This window comes from Vigna radiata, unplaced genomic scaffold (genome assembly GCF_000741045.1).
Source record: "Vigna radiata var. radiata cultivar VC1973A unplaced genomic scaffold, Vradiata_ver6 scaffold_458, whole genome shotgun sequence".
Classification (NCBI taxonomy): domain Eukaryota; kingdom Viridiplantae; phylum Streptophyta; class Magnoliopsida; order Fabales; family Fabaceae; genus Vigna; species Vigna radiata.
In genome coordinates this window covers 98,014-106,802 of record NW_014543427.1, presented here as the reverse complement: position 1 = coordinate 106,802, position 8,789 = coordinate 98,014, and positions in this window count along the sequence as shown.

The window sequence follows — 8,789 nt, the reverse complement described above, 5'->3', positions numbered from 1 at the left end:
GGGTTTTAACCCCCGGTATTTGCGGGGGTTTTAACCCCCGGTATTTGCGGGGGTTTTAACCCCCGGTATTTGCGGGGGTTTTAACCCCCGGTAGTAGCGGGGGTTTTAACCCCCGGTATTAGCGGAGGTTTTAACCCCGGAAAGTATGTTACCCGGATTAGGAAAACCCTTGGAAAAGCTTTGAAAAACTGCGTGACTATTAGCGGGGGTTAAAACCACCGGTATTAGCGGCGGTTTTAATCCCCAGAAAGTATGTTATCCGGATTAGGAAAAGCCTTAGAAAAACTATGGGAAAAGCTTCGTCACTATTAGCGGGGGTTAAAACCGCCGGTATTAGCGGGGGGTTTAACCCCCGGAAAGTATGTTTCCCGATTAGGAAACCCCTTTGAAAAGTTGTGGGGAAAAGCTGCGTCACTATTAGCGGGGGTTAAAACCGACGGTATTAGCGGGGGTTTTAAGCCCCGGAAAGTATGCTACCCGGATTAGGAAAACCCTTGGAAAAGTTGTGGGGAGAAGCTGCATCAATATTAGCGGGGGTTAAAACCGCCAATATTAGCCACCGAAACACAAACACACTCTCACACAAACAAGCAAGCACAAGCACACATTCACACACACACAAACACACAAACACACATACACATACACACATGCATGCACACACAAACACACACACATACACCGACCACCACAAACACATACAAACAAACACACACACATATTACACACACACACCTGCCCATACAAACACATATATTACACACACATACACAAACTTATACCTACACTTCCATCCACCTATACACACATATCACCCACATAAACACACACAAACACACATCACACACACAAACATATAGACACACACATACTCTCTTTTTCTCTTTCTCTGTCTCAAACATTAAAACATACAATCACACACAAACACACACACGCACACACACACACACTCACACATACAAATACACAAACAAACACAAATAAAAATACACACACTAACTCACGCCCAAAGAAACACACACAAACACACACAAACCGACACACTCACATGGACACCCACAAACGCAAAAACACACAAACACTCCGACAAACACATGTATTAAACACATAAACACACACATACGCACAACCTTATAAACATATACACTCTCACACCCACACACACACACACATATTACGCACACAAAGACACAAACACACAAACACTCCCAACCACACACACTCAAACAAACACAAAAAAACACACACATACATAAACCCCCCATTCACACACATACGCACATAGATACACACACATGCACCTTAACATAAACACATAGACACACACAAACACACACAAACACAAACAAACACACATCACACACACAAACACATAGACACACACACCCTCTCTTTTTCTCTTTCACTCTCTGAAACATGAAAACATACAATCACACACACACACACTTACACACACACACACATACAGAAACAAACACAAATAAAAATACACACACTAACTCACACCCAAACAAACACACACAGGCACAGAAACAGACACAGAAACACACCAACACACACAAACCGACACACACACACACATGGACACACACAAACACAAAAGCACACACATACACACACACACACACACACTGACAAACACATGTATTAAACACAAACACAAAAACACCCACAACAGTATAAACATATACACACTCACACCCACCCACCCACACACATATTACGCACACAAAGACACTTACACACAAAACACTCCCAAACGCACAAACAAACACACACTCAAACACAGAAAAGACACACACATACATAAACTCCACATTCACACACACATACGCACATAGATACATGCACACATGTACCTTAACACACATATATGTGTGTGTGTGTCTGAATGTGTGTTTATGTGTTGTGTGTGCATATTTGTGTTAGAGTGTGTGTGTTTGTGTGGTACTGTGTGTGTGTGTGAGTGTGTCTGTGTCTGTGTTTGTATAATCACGTGTGTATGTGTATGTGTTTGGGTGTGAGTGTAAGTATAAGTGTGTGTGCTTGTGTGTTTGTAGTGTAATGTGTGTGTTTGTGTATGTAATATATGTGTGTTAAGGTGCATGTGTGTGTGTATCTATATGCGTATGCGTGTGTGAATGAGGAGTTTATGTATGTGTGTGTTTTTTTTTTTTGTGTTTGTTTAAGTGTGTGTTTGTTTGTGTGTTTGGGAGATTGTGTGTTAGTGTCTTTGTGTACGTAATATGAGTGTGGGTAGGTGGGTGTGAGTGTGTATTTGTTTATACTGTTGTGCGTGTGCGTGTGTTTATGTGTTTAATACATGTGTTTGTCAATGTGTGTGTGTGTGTGTGGTTTTGTGTTTGTGTGTGTGTCGGTTTGTGTGTGTGTTTTTGTGCGTGTGTGTGTTTCTGTACGTGTATGTGTGTTTGTTTGGGCGTGGGTTAGTGTGTCTATTTTTATTTGTGTTTGTATGTGTTTGTTTCTGTATGCGTGTGTGTGTGCGTGTGTGTGTGTGTATGTGTGTGTATGTGATTGTATGTTTTCATGTTTGAGAGAGAGAGAAAGAGAAAAAGAGAGAGAGTGTGTGTCTATGTGTTTGTGTGTGTGATGTATGTCTGTGTGTGTTTGTGTGTGTTTATGTATTTATGTGGGTGATATGTGTGTTTGGGTGAATGGAAGTGTAGGTATAGGTTTGTGTGTGTGTAATATATGTGTTTGTATGGGTGAGTTTGTATGTAATATGTGTGTGTGTTTGTGTGTGCATGCATGTGTGTATGTGTATGTGTTTGTGCTTGCTTTCGGGGGTTAAAACCCCCGCTAATACCGGCGGTTTTAACCCCTGCTAATACCGTTGGTTTTAAACCTCCTCTAATACCAGCGGTTTTAACCCCCGCTATTAGCACACATACATTGTGAGTGTGCATATGTTTGTGTGTTTGGGAGTGTTTGTGTGTCCATGTCTGTGTGTGTGTGCCGGTTTGTGTGTGTTGGTGTGTTTGTGTGTGGGTTTCTGTGCGTGTGTGTTTTTGTTTCTACGTGAGTTAGTGTGTTTATGTTTATTTGTGTTTGTTTCTGTATGTGTGTGTGTGTGATTGTATGTTTTCATGTTTGAGAGAGAGAAAGAGAAAAAGAGAGAGTGTGTGTGTCTATGTGTTTGTGTGTGTTTGTGTATTTATATGGGTGATATGTGTGTATGGATGAATGGAAGTGTAGGTATAGGTTTGTGTGTGTGTGTAATATATGTTTGTATGGGTGGGTGTGTGTGCGTGTGTTTGTGTGTGCATGCATGTGTGTATGTGTATGTGTGTGTGTTTGTGGTTGCTTTCGGGGGTTAAAACCCCCGCAAATACCGACGGTTTTAACCCCCGCTAATACCGGCGGTTTTCCAAAACCCCTGCTATTAGCGGGGGTTAAAACCGCCGGTATTAGCGGGGGTTTTAACCCCCGAAAGCAAGCACAACCACACACACACATATTACACACATTCCCACCCATACAAACACATATATTACACACACATAAACCTACTTATACCTACACTTCCATTCACCCATACACACATATCACCCACATAAATACATAAACACACGCAAATAGACACAAACACATAGACACACACACACTCTCTCTTTTTCTCTTTCTCTCTCTCTTTCTCAAACATGAAAACATACAATCACACACACACACACAAACACACACGCACACCCACACACACATACTGAAACAAACACATACAAACACAAATAAAAATACACACACTAACTCACGCCCAAACAAACACACACGCACGAACAGAAACACGCACAGAAACACACCTACACACACAAACCGACACACACACACACTGACAAACACATGTATGAAACACATAAACACACACACATGCATAACAGTATAAAGAAATACACACTCACACCCACCCACCCACACATATATTACGCCCACAAAGACACTAACACACAAACACTCCCAAACACACAAACAAAGACACAGACTCAAACAAACACAAAAAAAACACACACATACATAAACTCCTCATTCACACACACATACGCACATAGATACACGCACGCATGCACCTTCACACACATATATTACATACACAAACACATATTACACTACAAACACACACACACACCCACTTACACTCACACACAAACACATACACACGTAATTATACAAACACAGACACAAACACACTCACACACACACATTACCCCACAAACACACACACAGACACATACACTCACACAAACATGCACACACAACACATAAACACACATTCAGACAGACACACACACCCACAAACATAGACACTCACACACACAACCACACAAACACATATTACACACACGCACACACCCACACACATACAAACTTATACCCCCACACACATACCACCAACATAAACACATAAATACACACACATCACTCACACAATCATATAAAAACACACACACACACATATACACATAGACACTCATACATCCAGAAACACACACACACAAAGACTCACACACACACAAAAAAAACACATACACAAACACACGTAACCGTATAAACACAAACACAGACACACCCACACACACATATTACCCACACAAACACACACACATACACACACTCTCACACAAACATGCACACACAAACGCACAATCACACACACACACACACACAAACACACATACACATGCACGCATGCACGCACACACACTCACACATAAACACATACACACACACCCCCACAAATACAAACACACACACACACACATATATTACACACACACACACCCACATAAAAACTTATACCCACACTCCTATTCGCCCATACACACATATCACCCACATAAACACACACAGAAACACATAGACACAAATACACACACAATCTTTCTTTCTTTCTTTCTCTCTCTCTCAAACACGAACACACACAATCACACACACATTCATACACAAACAAAACATTATAGTGGTTGTTGAGGGGTTTATAAGTGTTTTTAGTTGTTTTTAGTGATTTTTAGTGGTTTTTAAGGATTTATAGTGGTTTTTTATGCGTTTATAAGTGTATCTAGGCGTTTTTAATGCTTTTTAAGGGTTTATAGCGGGTTTTGAAGGGTTTATAAGTGTTTTTAAAGGTTTTTAAGGGTTTATAGTGGTTTTTTGGGGGTTTATAAGTGTTTATAGGGGTTTTTAGTGGTTTTTAAGGGTTTATATTGGTTTTTTAATATCTCTAAGTGTTTTAAGGGGTTTTTAGTCGTTTTTAAGAGTTTATATTGGTTTTTGACTGGCTTAAAAGTATTTTTAGTGGTTTTTGAGGGGTTTAAAATTGTTATTAGTGGTTTTTAAGGGTTTATAGTGGCTTTTGATGGGTTTATAAGTGTTTTTAGTGGGTTTTAAGGGTTTATAGAGGTTTTTGAAGGATTTATAAGTGTTTTTAGGGGTTTTAAGTGGTTTTGAGGGTTTTAGTGGTTTTGAAGGGTTTGTAGTGGATTTTAAGGGGTTTATAGGTGTTCTCAGGGGGTTTTAGTGATTTTGAGGAGTTTGTAGTGGTTTTTAAGGCGTTTATAAATGTTTTGAGAGGTTTTGTAGTGGTTTTGAAGGGTTTATAGTGGTTTTTAAGGGGTCTATAAGTGTTTTGAGGGGGTTTTAGTGGTTTTTAGGGGTTTATATTGGTTTTTTAGGGGTTTATAACTGTTTTGATGGTTTTTAGTGATTTTTAGTTGTATTTTTGGGTTTTTAAGCAGTATTTTTGGGCTTTTAGAGTGTTTAAGGGGTATTTTCGACTTTTTAAGGTGTATTTTTGGGTTTTTAGGATTTTTTAGGGTTATTTTCGGGTTTTTAGGTTTTTTAAGGGATATTTTTCTTCTTTTTAGGGTTTTTAAGGAGTATTTTTGGGTTTTTGGGGTTTTTTAGGGGTATTTTCGGGTTTTTAGGATTTTTTAGGGGTATTTTAGGGTTTTTTTGGGGTATTTAGGGTGATTTAGGGGTATTGTCTGATTTTTAGGGTTTTTAAGGGGTATTTTTGTGTTTTTAGGGTTTTTAGGTGTATTTTGGTATTTTTAGGGTTTTTAAGGGATATTTTTCTTTCTTAGGGTTTTTAAGGGGTATTGGGTTTTTAGAGTATTTAATGGGGATTTTCAAGTTTTTATGGTTTTTAAGGAGTAGTTTTGGGTTTTTAGGGTTTTTAAGGGGTATTTTTGGGTTTTTAGAATTTTTTTAAGGAGTATTTTTGGGTTTTTAGGGTATTTAGGTGTATTTTCGGGTTTTTAGGGTTTTTAAGGGCTATTTTTCTTTTTTTATGGTTTTTAAGGCTATTGTTGGGTTTTTAGAGTATTTAAGGGGCATTTTCGCGTTTTTATGGCTTTTAAGGAGTATTTTTGGATTTTTAGGCTTTTTTAGGGGTATTTTTGGGATTTTAGGATTTTTTAATGGTATGTTCGGGTTTTGGAAAACCCCCGCTAATACCGGCGGTTGGGATCAGTTAGGTTCAGTTCGAATGGGTTGAGCTGGGTTGGGTTGGGTTCGATTCGGTTGAGTTGGGTTAGGTATTTTTGGGTTCGGTTGGGTTCGTTTGGAATGGGTTAGGTTCGGTTCGATTCGGTTGAGTTCAAATTGGTTTATTTAGGTTCGGTTCGGTTGGTTGAGTTCAATCTGATTGGGTTGGGTTCGGTTTGGTTGGGTTCAGTTGTGTTAGGTTAGCTTTGGTTAGTCCCTTTTTGGTTGGGTTAGGTTCGATTGGGTTGGGTTCAGTTGCGTTCAGTTGGATTGGGTTTGGTTGGGTTGTTCGGTTTGGTTGGGTTCGGTTCAGTTTGTTTGGGTTCGGTTCAGTTTGTTTGGGTTCGATTAGGTTAAGCTGGGTTGGGTTAGATTCGATTGTGTTGGGTTGGGTTGTATTGGGTTGGGTTTGGTTGGGTTGGGTTTGGCTGGGTTCGTTTGTGTTCGGTTCAGATGGGTTGGGTTGGGTTGGGTTGGGATCGATTTGGTTTGGTTACGTTTGGTTGGGTGGGGTGCGGTTCAGTTTGGATGGGATCGATTTGGTTTGGTCCAGTTTGGTTGGGAGAGGTGCGGTTCGGTTTGGATGCGATCGATTTGGTTCGGTTGGGATCAGTTGGGTTCGGTTTGGTTCAGTTGGGTCGGGTCGGGTCGGGTTGGGTTGGGTTCGGTTGGGTGAGGTCTGGTCCAACCCGGTCTGTTTCGATCCGGTATAATCCGATCTGGTTAGTCTAACCCCAACCAAACACTAACCTTACTCATCCCCAATCTAACCAAACCCGACCGGAACTAACCCATCATGATCCCACCAAATCCGACCCAGCCAAACCCACCCTAACTGAACCCAACCCACTCCAACTGAACTCAATTCAAAACAACCTAACCGAAGGCCACCCGATCCAATTCAATTTAACCTAACCCAACCCAATCCGACTCAACCTGACCCCTCCTAGACAGACCCAATCCGACCCAACACAACCTAACCAAACCCACCCAACCCATTCCAACCCAATCGAACCCCAAACCCACCCGACTCCACCCAATATCACCCCACCTAACCTAACGTCACCCAACCCAATCCCATCCCACCCAACCTCCCCAAACCCAACCCAACCCCAACGCAACCCAATCCAACCCCCACCCCCNCATTCAATCCTCTAGCTTCCTTCCAATGGTGAGGGCTGTCTGAGCTAGATCCACCCATACAAGCACTTCCTCCACTTCATAGAACCCATCATATTGCCTTCNGCTGCCTATTCATCATTCACTTCGTCCATTACCTCTGCTGCTGTATTTTCTGCTTGCTGCAGCTCACGGATCTGATCCATGGTTAAAGAGTGGAGCTATCACCCAACCTCCCCCAACCCAACCCTACCCAACCCAACCCCAACGCAACCCAATCCATCCCCCACCCCACCCAAACCCCAACCCCAACCCGAACCCAACTCGAACCCAACTCAACCCAACCCAACCCAACCCCGATCCCAACCCCAATCCAACCCAACCTCAACCCGACCCGACCTAACCCTATCCAACCTTAACTGCAATCAAATCCCACTCAACCCTACACCATTTACAGACTTGTTTTATCCTCTTCCTATACTTTTTCTACACCAATTGTACATCTTTCTACGTCTTTTATACTCCTTTTCTACATCATTTCCACAACCTAATAAAACCATAAACTCTAAATCCCTTTAACAAAAAACCCAAAACCATAAACGCAAACCCTGAGACCCAAAATCCTTAACCCTATACCCTAAACCTGAAACACGTGAAATTTTTTTTTTATTTTAAAAAAATAAAAATAAAAATAATTAATAAAATATTTGAAAATTTCATAACGGTATTAATACAAATTACTTAATTTTTTTGAAAATAAGGATTCAATTAAAATAAAATAAATGAGAGATGAATAAATAGAAAAAATCATCATAATTAGAAACTAATGATTAAACCATAAAATAATATTAAATGAATAAATACTTAATAAAAATTAATTGGCTTAGTAGTAGTAAAGTGACGACGATTTGGTTTTAAACCCATTGAAATGAAACTTGATATTTTTTAATTTGTTGTCCTTATTTATTTTCTCTTTTTTTTTCTGATATTTTCTCTTTTGGCCAGGCTGAAAAGCCAAAAGAAATCGGCGAGAACCATATTCTCTTGCGTATCGGATAACCACTTCATTTCTCACATTTTCTTCATCACTGAAAAACATCTCGTTCTCGAGCTTTTCATCTGCGAACTTCAGCGTAAGTCTCATTTCATCACAGAATCGTCCTCTTCCTTCA